This window comes from Lycorma delicatula, chromosome 10 (assembly GCF_047948215.1).
Source record: "Lycorma delicatula isolate Av1 chromosome 10, ASM4794821v1, whole genome shotgun sequence".
In the NCBI taxonomy this organism is placed as follows: Eukaryota; Metazoa; Arthropoda; class Insecta; order Hemiptera; family Fulgoridae; genus Lycorma; species Lycorma delicatula.
This window is the reverse complement of record NC_134464.1, coordinates 118,175,752-118,200,817: the sequence shown is the minus strand read 5'-3', so window position 1 is coordinate 118,200,817 and position 25,066 is coordinate 118,175,752. Positions and strand designations below refer to the sequence as shown.

General features: G+C 32.5%; 1 protein-coding gene across 3 annotated transcripts in view; it reads right to left on the bottom strand.

Annotated features, from left to right (window-relative positions):
• Window positions 1-10,256, bottom strand: part of LOC142331746 (uncharacterized) — a 31,111-nt gene extending 20,855 nt beyond the window's left edge. The window contains exon 1 of one of the 3 annotated variants that reach the window (XM_075377805.1): window positions 9,957-10,256. The gene's annotated coding sequence lies outside the window, so the exon portion shown is untranslated. Of the gene's footprint in view, window positions 1-8,608; window positions 8,763-9,956 lie in introns of those variants that run through there. The other 2 variants (XM_075377803.1, XM_075377804.1) reach the window with 2 other exon arrangements.
• Window positions 10,257-25,066: the final 14,810 nt, after the last annotated feature.

The following is a 25,066-nucleotide window of genomic DNA, read 5'->3' as shown; positions in this document are numbered from 1 at the left end:
TTAGAGTTGTCTTAGCTCAATTTTTTTTACATCGAAATAGTTGTTGGTTTTTAATCCCCTTTAAAATGATATATCACAATCCATACCCTTTCTATTTAACATTTTGTTGTTGTCTCCTCATTGCAGCACTGCAAATGTTTGGGGTCTGGTGGTTTCATATGAAAAAAGTAATTCATTTTGAGGACAGAGCATTTGCTAAATTTCATTTTTCTATGACCAAAGGATGAAAAGTTATTTAAGGGTTGCTAAACTTAATCTCTGTGTGTATGAACTGTGTAATTGTTTTACACATACTACTATAAATAATTTAAACATAAGAAATCTTCTTATACACAAATACAAAGATGGAGTTGAAGGCTGTAGGATCTTACCTTACACTAACACAGCTGTAACATCAATGTAAAACACTTTTATATAAAGACCAATTAATCCTTAAAGTAAATTTCCATGAACAATCACTACTATACAAGTAATTAAAGTGGCTAACTAAATTAATACACACAAAGAGTAAAACAGTTAAACAGATTTATTCGTTTGTGGAGAGAAATCATGTTATGAAAGAGTGGAAGTATAATCAGTAATAACCTAAAAATAGATAAGAAAAAACACTCATATATTCTTCTAATTAATAAAAAAAATCGAACAAGTTATCATCTAAGTCATCCTTAATGAAATTACCACCCATTAGACTTGTTTCAAAAATTACTAATACCATACCCTGTCATTAATAAGTTTTATGATATCAAGAAAGTCAATGATCAGAAGAATATAATGTTAACAGAAATTTTGAGCTCTTTATTTTGAAAGTGTGATTCCCTGAACCATCATAACACCAATTAATAAAATATCCACAGCATTAAATCAGAGAAATATATATGTAAGAGATATGAATAATGTTAAATTTATGCTACGCGTTTCAGGATGTGTAAAAAAATTTGTTACAGATGCATTTGAAAATAAAGTGGTGATTTTACAGAGTATCTTTTTACCTTATTAACAAAACTGTTAATAATACAAAAATGTTTCTGTAGTGAAACCGAAGCATATTTAATCAGTCAGCTCTTTAAATTCTACCAGTGAGGAAGAAAGATATTTTATTTAATAACTACTCTTCTCACTCCTTACGATTTTAAGTGTGCCATAATCAATATTAATACTCTTTCATTCTACAACTCTAATAAATGATTTGCATTCATTTATTCCAAATGGTTCCTTACTCTAAGCAAAGCATGTAATCTTGAAACATATAAATTAGTTGAGATGACATAAATGTCATTTAACAAGATTAAATAATGGTTTTAAAGGGAATTATTTGTTTTTAAACAAATTTATTAATATTTTTTAATATGATTTATGTATTAAATTTCTGTTTATCATGCATTAAGCAGATAACAAAATATTAAATAAACTAAATAACAAAAATAAATCCATTATATTTATAACAGAGTTTTTATAAAATAAAATGTGCAAAACAAAACTTTTAAAATACTTATATATGAACAACCAACAGAGTTTAAAAAAAATTAATAAAGAATATAGTAATCTTTTTTTCTAATCTGGAGGATTTTAAAATATTGGAACTTAATAATAACCAATGTAACTATCATTTCTTGTTAAATTATTTCTAATAAAAAGATATTATAAAATTATAAATTAACTATTAAAATTTGATAATGATAACTGAATTAGAGAATTATAAATTTAATTTAATAATTCAATTTATTTCTAAATTATATTTAATTCAAAATCATTAGTTCTATTATTTACAAACATAAGTATTCTGATGAAGTAGAATTTGTAACAAAGTAATTACGGGCATAAAAAAATTGAAAAGCAGTAAGACAGGGGTGTGATTAAAATTTAAAATTATATTTTACATATTATTCTACTGCTAAGAACCTAACAGCATATGACGTAAAGAATCACAGCCATGTTTTTGTCAGAAGAATTTTTTTTGTATGTATACATATATATATATATATAATAGTAAATTTCTATTCTATTCCCTGACAGTCAACTTGTTATTCAAAATCAGAAGATCTTAGACGTACAGATTTTTATTTATGAAGAGCAATGAAAGAAACTGTTTACAAGAACTATCCTCATAGACTGGATGAAGTGAAAAATAACAACTTAATTTATAAGTGCACTCATTCCTTTGGTGCTTCATCGGGTATTTTCAAACATAATGAAAAAAGTTCAAGCATGCCTGGAAGCAAGTGATCACAATACTGAAAATCTCCTGGAAATAAAAATTCATTTTAATAAGCATCCCTATTTATATCAGTGTTATTTAAACAAAATAACTTAAAAGTTTGTAAACACAGTTTCATTTGAGACATCTGTTACTACATAAAAATCGAATCAGTATATATACCATAATATTTTAACATCGGTAGATTTTAAACAGTCTATGGCAAAATTAATTGAAGTTGATTGAGAATACTATATAGAACAAACACACCTGAAATTTTATAACTATGAATTTGTATACAGTGATGTATGGAAGTGAATTGGATGTTCCTGAATGAAGAGAATAAAGTAGAATGCAAATGGTCAAAATAATTCCTTCAGTTTATAAAGTGTTCTAGAAATTAAATAAAGGAGAGTATTAAATATGGAACTAGATCACCAGATGACAAAAAGAAAAACAAATTGTCAACAACAGATATCCTAAAGTAGTAATGTTTTATCCTTTTTTTGGAAGAGAAAGAAAGATTACATAAGAAGTTTACATAACTACTGGTTTGATTTTGGAAAAGGAAAATATCATCCCATAATAATTCATGGTGGATGGACCTAACTAAGAAAATTCAATTTTGTACATGTGGCTTCATCTTGCTGTGTATATTGTACACTTATTTTCTTGTGGCTGTGCTATCAGCATAATTTCACATACATGACAATTGTTTTTTTCTTCTAAGTAGTTAATATGATAAATGAATTGCATTTTAATTAATAGTAAAATCAGTAAAAAAATAATTACAATTCTAAAAAAGTAATCACTTTTTTTTTTACACAAATTATTATTGTGTTAACTGTTATCTAATTATTTACTTTTATAACAGGTTGATACCTACAACAGTTGCTGATGAATGGTAATGAATTTTGTAGTTGTGAAAAATGCTATGCCTAATCAGGATTCATATCAGAAACACCAGATAAAACACAAAGATGATACCACTCCACAATGGAGATCATTATCATAGTTATTTATTAATTAATTATAATTTTTGTTAGCTTTTAGGATCAGTTCACAGTTACTTTGTAATTACAAAGGACTCCCATTATTATACAGTGTTTATTGTCATGCCAAATTTTGGGTAATGATTCTACAAATCAAACTGAAGAAGAAATGTCAACAAAAATCTAATAATAATTCATTTTCTATCATGTTTTTTTTAAAAAATAAACACCGAAGATCACTGGTATCCAGTATGGATACTATATGGATTCAAATCCATATAGAAGCAAGTGCTTTTATAAGGACTTGAACCTTAGAATTCTTGACTTCAAAAATCAGCTGATTTTGGGATGATGAGTTTAACCACTAGACTAACCCAGTGGATTTGTTTTTAAGATATGTAGTAATAATATCACGTGACGCTGGGATTAGAAACCATCAGTCACTGAAGATGACTTAAAAACCACTAAAATTTTTGTGGAAAAACATTTTTAATATTTTTTATTTATTAAATTTGATTTAGTTTTTTTTATAGTTTGAAATAATATGTAATTACCAACCATTATATAAATTAAAGAAATGGTAATATTTTATTTTTTAGATTATCTGTCAATTATTTACTTTTCAACAAATCAGAATTAATATCATCTTATCCAATTTTTCTTATTTATTGATTTTTTTCCTATATTCTACATACTATTTTTGTTTTCTAATAAAAAGTAAAGGTAATGATGTTTAAGTTTTTTTTCTTTTAAGTAAAGATTATGTCATTTAGAAGATATATCTACTTATTAAAAAAATCTGATGTTGACACCACATGATTTCCTTGTATGCCTATTAAGTTACACATACAGATTTTTTGCTGCACTTTATTTAAATTTACTTCATTTGAAAGTGAGATATGATTTTCCATTACTTTAATAAAGTATACAGTTACACAATTGATGAAACTAGAGAACGTGTACACAAACTAAGATCAGAAGAATTATATCAAACCAAAGAGCAATTAAATGATTGGCAACAAAAAACAAATAAATGAAATGATGATCAAGATTGACTTAGGGAGAATATTGTCCGAAATATCAGAAGATTAATGAACTGAAAGATAAGAATTTTTTGCAATTAATTAAAGATCAGGCATGTATGCCTCAGTGTATATGTTTTTCTTGTGAGGGTCTATTTTTCAGTCACTCTGTAGTTAACTTTAATATAGAAAAAATTAAACAGAAATAGACTAGAAAATCCAAAAATAGTACGATTCTAACTTATAATTTTCAATTAATATCAAATTATCAGATGTTTCACCAAATCTATTATATATACACATGTGTAATAATGCCTATTAAATTACATGTACACATTTTTAAAAGTAGATAAAATTTTGTTTCACTAATAACTTCTGATTTTTAAAAATATTTTTTTATTGTTATTATTGAATTATTAGTAATTGTAAAACTTTTTTTACCATCATGTGTTAATAATTATTAATAAATCAATATTTTTTTTTTGTCTTCAGTCATTTGACTGGTTTGATGCAGCTCTCCAAGATTCCCTGTCTAGTGCTAGTCGTTTCATTTCAGTATACCCTCTACATCCTACATCCCTAAAAATTTGTTTTACATATTCCAAACGTGGCCTGCCTACACAATTTTTTCCTTCTACCTGTCCTTTCAATATTAAAGCGACTATTACAGGATGCCTTAGTATGTGGCCTATAAGTCTGTCTCTTCTTTTAACTATATTTTTCCAAATGCTTCTTTCTTCATCTATTTGCCGCAATACCTCTTCATTTGTCACTTTATCCACCCATCTGATTTTTAACATTCTCCTATAGCACCACATTTCAAAAGCTTCTAATCTTTTCTTCTCAGATACTCCGATCGTCCAAGTTTCACTTCCATATAAAGCGACACTCTAAACATATACTTTCAAAAATCTTTTCCTGACATTTAAATTAATTTTTGATGTAAACAAATTATATTTCTTACTGAAGGCTCGTTTAGCTTGTGCTATTCGGCATTTTATATCGCTCCTGCTTCGTCCATCTTTAGTAATTCTACTTCCCAAATAACAAAATTCTTCTACCTCCATAATCTTTTCTCCTCCTATTTTCACATTCAGTGGTCCGTCTTTGTTATTTCTATTACATTTCATTACTTTTGTTGTGTTCTTGTTTATTTTCATGCGATAGTTGTTGCGTAGGACTTCATCTATGCCGTTCATAGTTTCTTCTAAATCCTTTTTACTCTCGGCTAGAATTACTATATCATCAGCAAATCGTAGCATCTTTATCTTTTCACCTTGTACTGTTACTCCGAATCTAAATTGTTCTTTAACATCATTAACTGCTAGTTCCATGTAAAGATTAAAAAGTAACGGAGATAGAGAACATCCTTGTCGGACTCCCTTTCTTATTATGGCTTCTTTCTTATGTTCTTCAATTGCTACTGTTGCTGTTTGGTTCCTGTACATGTTAGCAATTGTTCTTCTATCTCTGTATTTGAACCCTAATTTTTTTAAAATGCTGAACATTTTATTCCAGTCTACGTTATCGAATGCCTTTTCTAGGTCTATAAACGCCAAGTATGTTGGTTTGTTTTTCTTTAATCTTCCTTCTACTATTAATCTGAGGCCTAAAATTGCTTCCCTTGTCCCTATACTTTTCCTGAAACCAAATTGGTCTTCTCCTAACACTTCCTCCACTCTCCTACGTTCATCCATCAGCTGCAATATATCATCTGAAACCCAAGGTTTTCTACCAGTTCTCTTTTTTCTGCCTAAGTTCGCTTCTGCTGATTTAAGAATTTCCTTTTTAACATTCTCCCATTCTTCTTCTACATTTTCTACCTTATCTTTTTTACTCAGACCTCTTGCGATGTCCTCCTCAAAAATCTTCTTTACCTCCTCTTCCTCAAGCTTCTCTAAATTCCACCGATTCATCTGACACCTTTTCTTCAGGTTTTTAAACCCCAATCTACATTTCATTATCACCAAATTATGGTCGCTATCAATGTCTGCTCCAGGGTAAGTTTTGCAGTCAACGAGTTGATTTCTAAATCTTTGCTTAACCATGATATAATCTATCTGATACCTTGCAGTATCGCCTGGCTTTTTCCAAGTGTATATAATTCTATTATGATTTTTAAATCGGGTGTTGGCAATTACTAAATTATACTTCGTGCAAAACTCTATAAGTCGGTCCCCTCTTTCATTCCTTTTGCCCAGCCCGTATTCACCCACTATATTTCCTTCCTTGCCTTTTCCAATGCTTGCATTCCAATCTCCAACTATTATTAAATTTTCATCTCCTTTTACGTGTTTAATTGCTTCATCAATCTCCTCATATACACACTCTACCTCATCATCATCATGGGCGCTTGTAGGCATATAGACGTTAACAATCGTTGTCGGTTTAGGTTTTGATTTTATCCTTATTACAATGATTCTATCGCTATGCATTTTGAAATACTCTACTCTCTTCCCTATCTTCTTGTTCATTCTGAAACCTACTCCTGCCTGCCCATTATTTGAAGCTGAGTTAATTATTCTAAAATCACCTGACCAAAAGTCGCCTTCCTCATCCCACCGAACCTCACTAATTCCTACTACATCCACATTTATCCTATCCATTTCCCTTTTTCAATTTTCTAGCCTACCAACCTTTTTTAAACTTCTAACATTCCACACTCCGACTCGTAGAATGTTATTTTTTAATTTTCTGGTGACCCCTTCCTTAGTAGTCCCCACCCGGAGATCCGAACGGGGGACTAGTTTACCTCCGGAATATTTTACCAAGGAAGGCGCCTCCATCATTGCTATATGAAAATGCAGAGAGCCACATTTTCTTGGAAAAAAAGCAGCTGTAGTTTTCCATTGCTTTCAGCTGCGCAGTACTCAGAGGACTGAGTGATGTTGATATGGCCGTTTAAGTCATTCTGACTCACGCCCCTAACAACTACTGAAAGAGCTGCTGCCCTCTTTCAGGAATCATTCCTCAGTCTGGCTCTCAACAGATACCTCTCCGATATGGTTGCACCTTCGGTCCAGCTACTCTGTATCACTGAGCACTCAAACCCCCTCACCAACGGCAAGGTCTCATGATTCATAGAGGAGGTAAATCAATATATTTAAATTTTAAAAAAAAGGAGTTGAAGTCCGATTCGAACCGATGTGCCTTCCCCTTCTAAGATCCAAATGTTTCATTAATTAAACTTTCATTTAGTAATAACGTTGGAGCCAATGAAAATAATTACCACTTATGATATATCGTTGAAAAGCTCTCAATGAGAGCACTGCAGTTAAAAAAAGCCCAAAATCCAAAATGATTTAGATTTTGGATACTTTTGGTTCAGTCGATTGCAATAAAAAAGGGGGACGCACAACTAGATGTTACAACAGTCCTAAATCCAAAATTTCAACATCCTACACCTAATCGTTTTAGAGTTATGCGAGATACATACATATGTATGTATCTATATATGTATAGATACACGCCGAACTAGTCAAAATGGATATTTCCGTTGAACTTCTAAAACCGTAATTTTTGGGATTACAATAAGTTTTTACTTCCTAACTGTTTTTAATTCGTACAAGGAAGTAATAACTGTTTTTACTTTCTCGTACGAAGTACAAGGAAAACAGTTATGAATTAGCACATTTTTGTGCTGAAAGCAGTTTGACTCGATTATTATTTTCATATCTGATTAATATGAAATGAAAGTTAATTTTTTTTTTACACATATAAATTGCAACGTGACGAATTATTCTACAAATTGAATGTATTGTGATTACGGAAAGACAATATAATGTAATACTTATTTTCTGAGAACAACTTTTACTAATTAGTTTATTAACGATTTTACTTAAATGAGATAAACACGTTAAAATATCGTACAATGTTATTAAAATATCTAAATAATTTTTAAATATAGAATTATAAATAAATGTTGTATAACAGAATTATTTTTTTAATTATGTCGGAAGTAAACACACCGAGTAAGCATACTGATTGCAATATTTTCCTTATGGGATCTCTCAGTTTAATTTGTTTAATGAAATGTTTATTGCAGTAGAAAAAGAGGGTGCACAACTAGATGTTACAGTAGTCCTAAATACAAAATTTCAACATCCTACACCCTTTTTTACTATAATTTGTTTATTCCCGTACATATCGGGGGAGATTCCCTCGATATGTACGAGACCCCATACTTTAATTTTGATTCATTAAAATTATCGTTTTATTTTTGTTTTAATTATTAAAAAATTCATTATTCATATACAATCTATTCAATAAATGGTTCAACAAGTAAAGCTACAAAAACTAATCTAAATTATTACTATACATCAACAATAATTATAAAATAATATCAAAAATCAATTATAATAATAATAATAGTTTTATTAGTAATAATAATAATACAATACCAACACGTTGAAGAAATAAATAAACGATTGATTTGTCCAGTAGCGAGTAACTATTTGTTCGTTTTCTATATGTTTACTAGCAGGAAACGTTTGCAGATTATCAACGTTTCATCAGTTTACTAATGCAGTATTAACGCGAACGAACATTGCACGGTTTTGTGGAACAAGAACTTTCTAGGAGTAGGGGAAACATTCGGTGTTTGGCCTTGACTTTCAGAACTGCGTCACAACTAGATTCTATACGGAGGAGTAAACTTAGGAGAAAATTAATTTCCTATTATCCATTCTTCCAGGAACAGTCACTTGCCGGTAAGGAAAACATTAATACAATATGCATAATAAAATAATTTGTTTTTAGCGTTCAATAAAACACACGATTAATTATAAAATTGATTAAAAATAACAGTGGTTGAAGTACAAATTAATAATAACAAATCTAATTATTAAAATGCTTAACGTAGGTATAATATAAAATATTATGTGATTCAAAACAGAATTTCTGGTTTAGCATCAAAATCCTAAAATAGTTTCAAAATAATTAGTACTTCAATTAATAGCGTAATAAATCAACTTCCTGATTTAATAAAAGACGAGATGAAATCTGGCAGAAAATTATCATAAATTTTCTTCATAAGTTGATTATTTGTGAACCAAAGGTGTCATTTTATTCACAATAAAATACTTTACATTAAAAAAAAACTAAATATAATAAAACTGAGGATTACCGAGATATAAAGGACTGAATACAAGGCACGGCTACCATTTTGAATTTGTGAATGTGTTTATACATTTTTTTTTGTTTTTTACTTATTAGACAACGTTAATGTAAATGTGTGTACCAGTTATTGTGATTCTTCAATCCGATTTTGAGATATAAAATTTTTGTTAGTAAAAACATATTGTCGGACAAAAGGAAAACGAAGGGGAAGTAGACATTTTTTCATAGGATATTTTTTATTAATTTTGACATGTAGAAAATGTACAGCCAGCTTACCATTTTAGATGCACTGTTTGTATAAATATGATTAAGAAACTATTGCAAAATCTCTCAATGAAATCTAACGTGAAATAAAAAAAAATTACAACCTATTTCAGCAAATTTCTACTTTTTTAAATGAGATAATTCGGTATTAATGTAGCCTACAATGATACATATATAATCAAATTATCGATGAACTACAGTGAAATTTGAACTTATTTTCACGAAATACCTATTTGAAATATATCTGAGATTGGCTGTTTTCCTTGTTAATTTATATGTTAAGATTATTATAAAATATAGAAAAGTATAAAACTGAATAATATTACACATGAACAGCCGAAATCTCATCACACCACATAAACATACCTATCTTTTTCTGTTTAGCCTACGGGAATTACCGTTCAGATATTACTTCAGAAGATAAATGAGGATGATATGTATGAGTGCAGATGAAATGTAGTCTACTGCAGTCTCAGTTCGTCCATTCCTGAGATGTGTGGTTAATTGAAACCCAACCATCAAAGAACACCCATGATCTACTATTCAAATCCGTATAAAATAACTGTCTTTAGTAAGGCTTGAACTCTAGACTTCCAAATCAGCTGATTTGGGAAGACGCGTTCACCACTAGACCAACCCGTTCACACACACATACCGATCAACGCCGACTCCACGATTCTCGGCCGCCGCATACATACTATCCAACCAGTCATCCCCACCACTCACTCACACAAAAGAACACATATCATCCATGCCCCCCACCTTGAAGAAGTTACTTCAAAAATACTACATTAATATATACACAAATAATAAAATGACAATATTAAAACAAATTAATGTGTAATGTTTCTTTAAAAAGAAATTGGCAATAAACATAATTTGTTAATCGGTCTCTTCAATACACCATTTGAAGTCTTGACAGTGAGAACCCGAAATTTGTTGTCCCCTGCTGGATGAAGGTCTACAATACAGGTCATTTTCCATTGTAAAGGGGTCTTCCTTGATAATCATGTCACCAATTCTTAAATTAGGTGAAGGAGTGGTCCACTTCTTTCTCTGCTGTAGGCCATTCAAGTAGTCTTGCGACCACCGTGACCAGAAGCGTTGCAACAACTATTGGATTTGTTGATAATGAGATAGTTTATTTGCTGGAAGATCAGATATGCAAAGTTCGGGATTAGTTGTGAATACATCATCGATTAAGAAGTGGTTTTGTTATCTAGCAAAGGAACTAATGGACTTGAATTTATGCGTGCTTCTATTTGTGCTATAACGTTACAAACTGGATGTAAGTTAAAACTGATGTTTCAAGATACATTTTAGGTGTGTTTTGACAAGTTTGACTGACGACTCCCATAAACCTTCAAAATGTGGAGCCTTAGTAAAACTAGAAAAATTATTTAAATTGATCATTTGGTTTTCAGTTTAACACATGATATCACTGTATGACGACGCTCTGGCATTTGATCGCCAATCGGTAGACTAACTGGCTCTTCTAGAGATCTTGTGATATATACAAAAATGAAGGCCCCTTCCAATACAAGTCCACCTGTGTAATCTCATCTGACTTCTCGACAGAGAGTCAGCAGGATTGTTTTGACTCTTCACATGCTTCCACGAACTGATGTCGGTGTTAGTTTGTACCTTAGATACCCTGTTAGCAACAAATGTTGTCCGATGAGAAGATGGAGCTTTGATTCATGCTAATGTTAAAATCGAATCGGTGTAATATAAAATTAAAGATGTAATTAATACATTGACAGTTGATTTGCATAGTAGTTCAGATAACAACAAAGCGCCACACAACTCTTGTCAGGGTAACGAAAGTTTCTTTAATGGTGCGACACGAGATTTTGACGTGACTAAATTAACAGTGATGATTCCATCATGGTCAATACACTTGAGATATATACAGACACCATATGCGGATTCTGAAGCATCTGCGAATCCATGTATCTCTAACTTCAGAACACTTTTCTGTTTAGGGACTATGACCCTGTGGACTTGAATGTTTGATAGCATATGCAATGACTCTTGAAATTGAGTCCACTCTTTAAGTAATTCATCAGGTACTTCTTCATCCCATCCTAGTGAACACGACCAAAATTTTTGCACGATTAATTTTGAGGTTAAAATTACTGGACCTATAATTCCAAAGGGATCGAAAATCCTTCCTTGCCGACAAAATAGTGCGTTTAGTTGTTTTTACAGCTGTGTTTTCTTCACGAAAAGAAAATTGGAATACATCTTGTCTTGGATTTCACATAAAACCCAGTGTCTTACTTGTAGTGTCTTGATCAATCTCAATGCAACCCTTAGCCACATCTTCTAATGGAACGTCAGATAGAATTTCTGGATTGTTAGCGCTCCAATTTCTACTATGAAAACTGCCTCGATAAAGCAGACTATTTAAATCATGCCGTAGTTGTTTCGCTTCTTTTATTGTCTTAGCCTCAGTCATAACATCGTTCACATAAAAATCCTCTATGACTACCTTGGATGCGGCTGGAAAGAAGGATTCTTCATCCAATGCTAGCTGCTTTAGAATTCCACGTAAGGAGCACTAGCGATGTCATAAGTGATTGTCAGCAATTTAAATATTTTAATAGAATCTTCTGGCTGGTCTCTCCAAAAGATTAGTTGTAAATTTTTCTGAGCGATTGGACGTTAATCTGATGTTATATTTTTTCAATATTTGCTGTTACAACATATGAATGTATTCTGTATACTGACGAGATTTGATTGTACTGTTGGACCAACAATTGAGATGTTATTCAATGAAACACCAGAGCTTGTTTTTGAAAATGCATCGAAAACTACCTGTAATTTGGTGGTTGTGGAATCTTCCCTTATCTCAATAAGGGAAGATTGATTGGACTACACAATCAATAGGGCAGGAAAATGTATTAAATCTTGATTTAATGACCCATTGAACAACTTTAGAAGTTTTGGTAGTGCATGTTCCAATTCCGAGTCGAGTTGGAGTACTCATGGGGTGTAGACCTATTCTTGTTCCGCTCTGCGATTTTTGCAATTTAGTTTGGTTTTTTATGTTTTTTGTTTGGTTTGTTGGTTGTACATTGTTGTTTAATGAATTGTGAACGGGCCTGTTAATTTTCGTGAATTTTGAACATGGATTAATACCGCTTTTTTAATTTTTTCTTCGGGTTTGTATTTGCCATAAAAAATACATTGAAGTTGGTTCTATGTAACATATTACTTGGTCAATATTATTCCAAGTCGATCGAAAAGTTGCTACAGGAAGAATAAGTCATCATCTTTCTGGTAAATAAGGACTTTGAAAATTTTCCTGAGCTAGTGAGTACAGAATTTTTTCTAAGTCCCACAGCGTTACTGATTTGGCCAGGTAACTTCTTTTCCTTATAACTCCATATCCGTACCCCTAATCACAAATCCCTCTTGGATCTACACAATCCATACCCGACCGCATATTTTACCCGCCCGAAAAATTTTTTACCCCCCCTCCAAATCCGACCTCAGATTTGGAGGAATACATTTTACCTCCCCCCCCCCACAAATAACGAGTGGGGCTCAAATTCTCAGGAATTTAGGCCTCTTTCATTATCTGGTGAACTTTCCTTCCTAGGATGGCTGAGCCTCTTGAGGAAATGGAAATTGAGGCTTCCTTTAGAAGATCTAAGAAAACGATTATATCACCCGTCGTTACGCCGTCAACTAGTACCGCTGATCTCTCTAAGACTGGTGTGCCTGATAAGGGGCCCGAGGAGAAGCCTAAAAAACGAAGAAGAGTGCCTAGTAGTGATTCGAGCGTCGGAGATTGAACCATTAATTGAGGAGATAAAGGGACTTCATAATCTCTGTAAATGTCATCCCACGACTAAGAAGACTATTACTCTGTCGGTGAACAGAATCCTTAACCTTGCCAAGGATGTTAAAGAAGTCATTGAGGATTTGGAGGTCAAGAAAAATACGTCTGATAAATATACGCAAACGTTGAGAACTGATCTGGATACATTGCTGAGCATGTTAAAGTCTGGGACCATTGAGGAGTTTAAACAAGTGCTTACTGGGAGATGGCCTATGAAAGGGTATCGGAGAAGAAGGGGCTACCTGAGGAGGAGGATCCCCAACCCAAGGTATATATCCTGGACCTTACTGGAGATAAACGGACCCCCTTCGCGACTCATGTTTGTGGGGTCTGCTCTGGGGCGAAGCTGAAACTCAACAAGAGTGCTTTAGCCCCTGGTTCTGTCATTCGCAGCGTGGGTTCTGTGGAGATACTAGGTGAAGGTATTGCCAACTCACTTCGGTTGGCAATACCTTTGTTTTAGCAATGGGCAGTGAAGGAGAAGACATCGTCGACAGTCTTCTGCTGGGTCTTAATAAGATTTATGCTGTGGAGAATCGCCTGTTGATTTTCTCTACAACTAAAGGGAAACTAGGGGCAATCGTTAAGAAGACATTGGAGTATTGGATCAGACGATGGTTGATTGACTGCGCGCTGTACTTCATCGGAGAACCGGATAAGTCTGCTAGACATGATCAACCTAGAGCTACCGCTGTGGTTGTACGACAGAAAGGGACGACTTATGCTGATTTATTACGCAAGGTTAAAACTTCTGTTGGACATGCCATGGCTAAGAGTATACTCTCAGTACGCCAAGGACAGGGTGAAGATATTGAAGTCCGGCTGGTTGAAGGACACAAGGCGACTGCTAGCCTTAAGGAAAAGATTGCTGCTCAGACCCCTGACGTCAAGTTCATTGATAAAGGACTCTCAACCAGGATGGCGATAGTGCACGTAAAAGACGCTGAGGAGACCGAAGAGGAAGTACTGCTGGCCGTGAATAAGAAATTGGGTGGTGACTGTACAGCGGAGGTTGCCTCACTGAGACCTGCCTTTGGCAGGACCCAGCATGCGACAGTGATATTGTCGTCTGCTGAAGCAGGCAAATTGACTACCGGTTCCCGTATCCTAGTGGGCTGGCAGTCCTGCCGAGTTGATTTACGGAGGCCTTCTACCCATTGTTATCGACGCTGGGAGGGTGGCCACATCGCCTCCCAGAGCAAAGGGCCTGACAGGAGTAATAAATGCTATAATTGCGTTGGTCAGGGTCATCAAAAAGTGAATTGCTCTGCGCCCTCCAGATGTGTTGCTTGTGGTGTGGTCGGTCATTGGAATGGGAGTAGGGACTGCCGGCACTCTCGCAAATGCAAATAATGCAGATCAACGCCAACAGGAGTCCATAGTTCACGATCTCATTTGGAGATCATCGTTAGACCAAGATGTTGATTTCCTTACGGTGGCTGAACCTAATGTGAGAAGAGTGGCTGCGCTACCATGGATAGTGGATATAGATTCAGACGTGGCGATTCTCAATGTGTCGGGTAGATATGCGACATCTCGTATTACTAGATGTAATGGTTTTGTGGTGGTATAACTTGCGGACCTTAGCCTAGTATCAGGTTACATCTCCCCGAATTCTGGAAATGAGAGGTTTCAGAAATTTATTGATGACTTAGAGGCCTGTATACGCAGTTCTAGGAAACCTGTGGTACTTACTGGAGATTACAACTCCAAATGTTGAGAGTTAGGCGGTATGAGATCAACCCCAAGAGACTACGTACTTGCTGCTATGTTTAATGCGGCCGGCCTTGTGACACATAATACTGGATCCTCGCCCACCTTCGTTGACAGGGGTCGAGGCTCGGTTGCGGATGTTACCGCATCCTCTGATGGGACTTCCCATTTGATCACGGACTAGCGGATTTGTGAGGAAGAACTGGCGAGTGACCACTTGGCTATTATTTTGACGGTAGAGTGTGGAAGGTCGGGAACCCCTGTCCCGTAGTCGAAAGCGGCGGTTCTCAGAACTTCAGGCCGAACGTATTGCGGACAGGGTGGCTGATCTGTTGGACCCTGCTCGGACGATCACACCTGAAGAGCTTATGGAGGTTCTGTGTGATGAGTACAGTCGAGGCGGACGACCTGAGGAGCCGGCAAAGAGAAGAGTCTCCTGGTGGACTGATGAGCTTGCTACCAGGAGAGCAGCTACAATCGCTGCTAGAAGGAAACTTCAGAGAGCAACTAGGAGAGCTTCTGATGATGTAGACGAGTTGCTTGTTGCATACCGACAAGCAAAAAAGTCCCTTTGTGTGGCCATTAAGGACGAGGTCCCTGGTTCTCTCGTTAAATTAATGGTGACAAGACATCCTTGGGTCATACTGGACGCCTATAATACAGCTTTGAAGAGCTATCGTTTTCCTTCCTGTTGGAAGGAAGCGCGGTTGGTCCTGGTGCCAAAGAAGAGAGAAATGCTTGGGAGTGGTGTCTCATATCGTCCGATATACTTGCTCAGCACTCTGGGCAAGCTGTTGGAGAGACTTATCGCTGACAGACTCTGGTGCGAGGTGGAAGCGAAGGGCGGGCTTTCCCATGATCAATATGGCTTTGTTAGGGGGAAGTACACAATTGACGCGTTGAAACGTGTAACTGAATGGGCTAGAGATCGAAGTACTGGCACTAGGCGTCGACGGACACATTTTCACTTCTACAGACATATTTGCAAATGGCAAGACTAGTTTTCTGACCGCCTTCTCAGTCACAAAATTTGACTGCGACCCTGAATCTAATAGTGCACGACTAAGATGAGGAGCCCCACGATGATCGAGAATAGACAATAGGGTAGTAGACAACAACACTGAAGAAGAAACACCTTGGCACGATATATGTGATGTGCACACGATTGATTTTGACTACTGGATTCAGCCTCGGAAGTTGATTATTTGATTCAGGATGCAATGATTTATTTGTTTTTTCTGAATAATGCAATAACGTATTGTGACGTTTACCACAAAGTTTGCATTTTTGCAAAGCCTGCACGACAATTTTTTATTTGATGATCACCAGAAGAAAGACAATTAAATCACAGTCCTAACTTCCTTTTCTCTATCATTAATGGAAAGTGATTTGAACGTATCACACAAACACAATGGGTGGGAATTGTCACATAATGATCACTTCTTTATAAAAGAAATTTCCAGTTTAAGATTACTTTGACATCTTTTCTATAGAAATTGTAACAGGCACATTGATAGATTCTGTCTCTGATTCCCACTGACGGTGAGTAGTTTTATCCAACTTGATAAAACTGATAATCAAGTGAATTATTAGAATGTTCCAGTGGGTCGACCTAATGTATAAAGGGCACGCACATGTTTTATACATCGTCAATTAATTTTCTCAAATTAGAACTACACTCTTTGTCTAATTTATTTAGGTTGAAAATGGCTGAGACGTGTTTGTTGATCAAATACCTTTTGTTTTGAAACCTCTCCACTAAGAGGTCCCAACCGATTTTATAATTTTCGCTTGACCCTTCTAGAGATTGTAAAAACTAGCGATACTGTCTTTTAAAGACAATTTGAGATAGTGAAATTTCTGACAATTAAACAAATTTGAATTGTTATGAATTAATGATTTAAAACTGTCATGGAATGATGACCATTCGTCATATTCTCACGAAAATGTGAGCAGCTTTACAGCTGGTAACGAAAAGCGGGGGTGAGTCCAACTTGACTCGTTAATTTCGTCGGTTGTTTCATGTTTTACACCGATAGTATCAGCTTTACTGAGCTGCTGAATTGTAGTTTGCACTTGCGTAGTTAATCGATAGAATGTATCTTCAAATTGAGCCCAATCATCATCATGGCTCTCAGAACCGTCTAAAACGTCGATTTCGGTTTGAATTTTTTTCGAATTCCGATAACAGTTCTTGAAATTTAATTAACCTAATTTTAAGCTAGCATTATCTGATTTATCTAACGTACTATTGAATCTTGTCATTTGTCCCTTAACTATAACTTGTTTTTAATTAAAAGCTTTAACGTTCTGAATCCTCCATTTTTAAATTAATAATAATAAAGGTATGATTGTTCACAGTAATCGTATGTCAGGAGTAGTAACAATATTTAAAACGGCACAAATTTAATGATTGAATAAAGGCAAGCACACATGGAAATATGAATAATTAAAAATAAGCTATTGTTTTAAGACGGAATAACATTTCAAATAATAAAGACAATAATATTTGCAAATAAAGAGGTTAAATGCAAAGAAAAGAAGATGGATAATTAAAAGGAATGATTTAATCAATATTTTGAAAGGTTTGTTTATGATAAATTAAGAGTAGCTAGACCATGTTTCATCTGGATTATTTTGGTCACGGGGCGTTGCCTCAAAAGTTGCTGGGTAATAATGTCAGCGTAGGTTGTACTAAGTAGCCGGCTCACTGAGGATACGATAATAGTCGCACGATTGTAACGAGTAGTGAAGTTAAAGTAAAAGCTATGCTGAAGTACTGCGTTGTGTTTGTGTGAAAGACACAAACACAACGCAGTACGTAAATTGAATAAAGAATGATGCGCAACTACACGATTACATAATAAAGTATACGGATATGTATTTAGTGCACTAACTGGTAATATATAATTTAACACACAGTACGGCAACACTGTTATGATAAAAGTAAATGTTAACAAAACACGGAAAATTACACTTACGTTAATTTTTTATTAAACTGATTAATAATGACCGCTGGTTGATGATACAGTCATTTTTTCTATTTCTAATGGACTTTAACGAATTCATAAATCAAACAATATTTAGTACCACGAATTGTTAAATAATGTTGTAAAAAAAATATTTTTGTAAAAAATGTTGCATCCCAGTTGACCCTCCTTGACCAAAATGATCGTATCATCGAAATTGGTTGAATTTAGATAACAATTGATAAAAAATCAAAATTTTATTAAGAAAATTTGGGTTTCATTCGAACCTATTCCTCAAAAGCAATCCCACAACATTTTCAACATGATGATATCATATTTTTAATTTGTTTTAGCCACGAGTATAAAAACAGGTAAAGTATTAAAAATTGTTCAAAATCAAAAGATGTTTAAATTTTTCAGGTGAATCCCACAGGACCCACTTTTTACTTCTTTGTACGAAGTAAAGTAAAGTACGTAAGTTTGAATGCATCACGCATAACTCAAAAACGATTAGCCGTAGGATGTTGAAATTTTGGATTTAGGACTGTTGTGACATCTAGGTGTTCACCTTTCCTTTTGATTGCAACCGACTGGCCCAAAAAAGCCCAAAATCCAAAAAAATTATATTTTGGACTTTTCCTTAACTGCAGTAATAAGCACTCATTGAGAATTTTTCTACGAACTATTATAAGTGGTACTTATTTTCATTGGTTCCAGAATCAGACAAATGAAATTTTAATCGATGAAATATTTGAATCTTATAAGAGGAAGGCACATCGGTTTCATTCAGACTTCATCTTCCTTTTTTTTAAATTTAGATATATTGATTTATTAATAATTATTAACCTATGATGGTAAAAAAGTTTTATGATAAATAACTTAATAATTCAATAATAATAATTAAAAAAATCAAAAGTTATTTATGTACTTTTCATTTAAAAAAAAATATGTATATGTAATTTAACAGGCGTGCAAAATGTAATATGGTCCCACATCAGATATTTTGATTTAAAAATTGTCGTTTTTAAAATTATTAAATTACTCCTTGGTTATAATAATTGTAATATTTCATTAATTCAGTTTATATAACCTTACAGTTTTAACAAATTAGTAATAAGATCTTCATAAATTTTATGTTACAACAAATAAATTATGTTTTTTTTTTGTCTTTAGTCATTTGATTGGTTTGAAGTGACTCTCCAAGATTCCCTATCTAGTGCCAGTCGTTTCATTTTGGTATACCCCCTACGTCCTACATCTCTAACAATTTGTTTTCATATTCCAAATGTTGCCTGTCTGCACAATTTTTCCCTTCTACCTGACCCTCCAATATTAAAGAGACTATTCCAGGATGCTTTAATATGTGGTGTATAAGTCTGTCACTTCTTTTAATTATATTTTTCCAAATGCTTCTTTCTTCATTAATTTGCGCAAAACCTCTTCATTTGTCACTTTATCCACCCATCTGATTTTTAACATTCTCCTATAGCACAGCATTCAAAAGCTTCTATCCTTTTCTTCTCAGGTACTCTGATCGTCCAAATTTCACTTCCATATAAAGCTACGCTCTAGACAAATATTTTCATGACATTTAAATTAATTTTTGAAGTAAACAAATTACATTTCTAACTGAAGGCTTGTTTCGCCTGTGCCATTCGGAATTTTATATCGCTCCTGCTTTGTCCATCTTTAGTAATTCTACTTCCAAAATAACAAAATTCTTCTACCTCTGTAATCTCTTATCTTCCTATTTTTATATTCAATGGTCCATGTACATTATTTCTACTATCTTTCATTACTTTCATTTTGTTCTTTATTTTCATGCGGTGGGTCTTGCGTAGGACTTCATCCATGCCGTTCATTGTTTCTTCTAACTCTCAGCTAGAATTACTATATCATCAGAAAATTGTAGCATTGTTATCTTTTCACCTTGTGCTGTTACTCCAGATCTAACTTGTTCTTTAACATCATTAACCATCAGTTCTATGTAAAATTTAAAAAGCAACGGTGATAGGGAACATCCTTGTCGGACTCCCTTTTTTATTATGGCTTCTTTCTTATGTTCTTCAGTTATTACTGTTTGGTTCCTGTAAATGTTAGCAATTGTTCTTCTATCTATGTACTTGAACCCTAATGTTTTTAAAATGCTGAATATTTTATTCCAGTCTACGTTAACGAATGCCTTTTCTAGGTCTGTAAATGCCAAATATGTTGGTTTGTTTTTCTGTAAATTAATCTGAGTGCTAAAATTGCTTCCCTTGTCCCTATACCTTTTCTGAAACCAAATTGGTTCTCTCCTTCCAATTCTTCTGTACAGAATTTTAGTTAAGATTTTTTTATATATGACTAGTTAAGAAAATTTTCAGCTGTATTCTTCACATTTTTCTGCTCCTTCTTTCTTTGGTATCATGACTATAACAGTCTTTTTGAAGTCTGATGGAACTTCCCCTTATCATAAATATTACACACCATTTTGTATAATTTATCTATCGCTTCCTCACCTGCACTGCGCAGTATTCCATCTATTCCAGGAGCCTTTCTGCCATTCAGATCTCAGTATTGTTTCTTCCCTTTCATCCTCTTCAACTTCCTCATCTTACTCCATAACACCATTTTCTAATTCATTTCCTCCGTATAACAATTCAATATATCTCACCCTCCTATCGACCTTACCTTTCCTATTGTAAATCGATGTACTATCTTTGTTTAACATATTTTTAGATTTTAATTTATGTACCACATAGTTTTCCTTAACTTTCCTGTATGTTCCGTCTATTTTACCAATGATCATTTCTCTTTCCACTTCTGAACAATTCTCTTTAATCCACTCTTCTTTTGCACTTCCTGTTTATAGTACTTCTTAATTATCAATAGTTCCTTTTACTTTCTTTATCACTAGCATTCTTATATTTTCTACATTTATCCACCATCTGCAATATGTCTCTACCTGCCTCAATTCATGAATCATCTTTCTTCCATTATCTACACCACATCACCTCTCTCGTTCATTTCCTCCATCACAATAATTATCATTTTATTCTTGGTTTACCTCTTAGTCTTCTGTCTGTTTCCTCTGCATGCAGCTTCCTGGTTGGTAATTTTTCCTCATCTATGCTTTCAATATGCCCAAACCACCTGTCCATTGATCTTCCAATTGCCTTGACAAGACTTCCAAATTTCAGTTCCTCTCTAATCATACTGCTCCTTATCCTATCCCTTCCTGCCTTTCCGAGCATGCTTTTCTTGAATTTTATGTATAAAATTAATTTTGTTAACTAAAACCTTTACACTTACACACTTTTGTACATTCAAAATTCTGTTTTTCAATGCCACTAATTTTACTTAAAAATTATTTTGGAAACTTATGGTATAATTCTATGATGCTTTCTTTTTTTTTTTTAATTTTCAGGTCATATATGTATAAAGAGAGAGAGAGAGAGAGAGAGAATGAGGATATAAATCTGCTGATTTTCCCTCAAAATTTATTTGAATTATCGTATCATTTTACCTTTGAAGAAGAAATAAGAGCAAAATCTTTCACTAACCATACCTTTTGGACCTATGTTTATATGAAATATTTCTTTTACTTTCATGTGTAGTATGTATTCTTGAAATAAGTCCATTCATACGACACTGAATTATAATACATTGTTTCACTGAAAAATATGTATTAGTTTGTTGTACATTGTTCTCTCTTATATTGGCCAAGAAGATGCATGGGTACCACTTGAGGTACAACCAGGCTTTTACAAGAATAACATTTTTTTTAACTAAAACAATGATTTTTCTCTTTGAGACAGAGCAGATGCACAGAGCTTTCAGTGCTCCTTTTGTCATGAATTAATTTTTTTTTTAAAAACCATGGATAAAAATATAGTTCAAAATTTCATCATATATAAAATTAAAATTGACCAAACTAAAAAAAGATTAAATTTAGATATCTTTGTCACGCTTATTTGATAAAACTACTATTACATTAAACATGAACTTTTAATGTAGTGCATTTACTGTACACTTTCTATTAAAAAAAACTGATTGTATTACTGTTAACAGTTGACTACAGAATATATTATTTTTGTAACTTATTAAATAAAATTACTTAATTCATTCCAACAACTAAAAAGAGAAGAAACAGATTTTTTTATGTCTCACAAATTTTTTTTCTGTTTTTTTTTTACTCTGTTGTAATACTATTTACTTTATTCTGTTTTATAGAGTCCATTTACTGTGTTATATTTATTCTTCATTCTATTCTATTTTCTTTATTCTATTGTAATATTTAAATTTTTCAAATTTACCATTCAGAAGTATAAAATTTATCTATCGTTTAAAAAAATGGCTATATTAAAGTTGTTTGACACCCAGTGACATTGACATTGTAATGAATTTAATCATAACATCATACATAATTAAGATCATATGAATAAAATATAAAACATAATGTAAATTGATAAATATTTTAGAATTAAATAATATTTAAATAAGATATGTGGATCTGATTGAAATACAAGGTGAGGTGGTACTGATTTTTACAGCAATTTCCTGTATGTCTTTCAGATGGTTAGAAACAGTACACTTGCTATAATGTGACAGGGTTCTCACATGTTTTACCACAATGTTTTTGAATATTTGTAGAATTAACTTCATGAAAATTTGCAGTAACTTTCTGGGTTATTCCCAAAATATTTTCTTTGAATTTTTTGTTTCTTCTTCAGATGTTTTTCTTGAAAATTGTGGCCATTTTTGTATATTATAGGATTGGTTGTTTTCCCCACAAACTGAAGGATAATTTCCTATGTTTTCTTTAAATGAATAAATGAAAATGGTTTACTGAACAAACTTGTGGTAGGGATCCCCCTTTCCTGTAATTCCTTCAACTGAAATTGTTCAATACTGTAAATTAGCTGTTTTATATTGAGATGTTCCTAATAATTTATATCAGAATTTTCTATTTAGTAGTGTCTGATACAGTTCATCAAATTTTACTATGATGTATTTTATCTCCTTTCTATTTACTTAATCAAAATGGTCAACTAGTATGTATGTAATAATGATTCTTACGCTGTACTTGACAAGAATTTAATGCATCTCGGTTGCCCCATTGGATAGACTTAAAAATCATGAACCTTCCTGGAATGTAAAGGGGTTTTTTGGTAAACGTTTTACCACTTTTGATAAAATGTCTAGGAAAAAGCCCTGTGATAAATCAGTAAGTCCAGAATTTAAAATTTGAATTTTAATTTTAGGCAATAATCATGTCAATGGTTTTTTTTAATTTGTGTCTTTTCTTTAGCAGACAAATTTATAAGAAATGAAATATAAACATTTTTTTATTAATGACTTAAATTTTACCCTTTATAACTAATCAGGAAAGCTTAAATTAATTTAATCGAGATTTTTTTGGTCAGAGAAACATTAGTACATATTCAAATTGATAGAATCAATCAAAATATTAAAATAGTTAAGAAAAAAATAACAATTTTCGATGAAAGTTAAATCATTATTATTGATTAATCTAAATTTGGGCCCAGGAGATTACAGCAAAACATCTTTAGAAAAATCCTGTCATATATTAGCAACTTTCGTACTTTTAACAAGTTCTTCAGAAACAAAGGCAGGAAATCGACGATAAAACATGTGAGAAAAACATTATCATGTACAACATTCAACATTTTAACCATTTCATCAGAATTAATTATAATAATTCTGGAATGCTTCTGGAAAAACCAGTAACTGAGCAACTTCAAACATATTCATTTGAAGGAGAAGAAAGGAACTCAGAAAATAATATTATTGGTTTCATAAAATACATTAAAAATAAATTTTATTGGTATCAAAAGCTTTTTACAATGTAAATACCTATTTATTATTAATTTTAATCCCTGAATTATTAACAACATTTTCATATCATTACAGTTTAGATTCTAAGGCAACAAAATTAATATACAGATAATAATTAATTATATATATATATATATTTTGTTCCAATGGTTAATTTTGCGTTTTTTGAATGTTATGTATATTTTACCATTTTAATTCATATTAGTTTCTATTTCACATCAAATTATATTTAACACAATAAAAGAGTTTATGTGGCTGTAAAGTAAATCTAATTTACGATCTTTTTTATTATAAAATTTTTGCATTTCGTTGTTTACTTTTAATCTTTAACTAATTATTTTCTTACAAAGAATTGTGTTTTTTTTTTATTGAATTTGAATGAATTTAGAAATAATTTTAAGCATTGCATTTTTATTAAAAAAAACTAGCTCTGAGATATCCACTGCAGATGAAGGGGGACAGGCGACCATTGATGACATATTCAGGGGTCATAAACTTCATTTAAAAAAAAGATTTGGCGAAATCGGTCCAGTAGTTAGGGCTGGAGGACTCTGTCAAGGTTTTTGCTAATTATTTTAAATATATAGATATGTAGAGTTTATACTGTGAAATTTTCCCTTAAATTTTCATATGTGTATATAAGTATATTTACTTTGATTGAAGCTTTATTCAACTTTACGTTGAATATTATTTATATATATATATATATATATATATTTATATTTTTTGTTATGTTATTCCCACATGATTATTGCAAGATAATGAAGTAATAAATAACTTCTATTAAATATTTTATTTATGCAAATTTTCCAAAAAGTTCAGTTAACTTATTTCTCTCAATTACTATCCAACATCTTTAAACTGTTTCTTCAAAGTTTTAAAAAACTTAAAATGAAAAATAATTAATATGTATTTTAAATAAGTTGTGGCTTTTTATTTTAAAAATTATTAATCAGATAATTTTCTTTTATAAAAGATATTATATATAATGTGTCAAAATATGAGAAAAACAAAGTAAAATTGAAAGTGTGAAATATCAGTTATCTACATTATGATTCCCATTTCAGTTTATAATCCAGACCAATAAATTTTATGCATTCAGA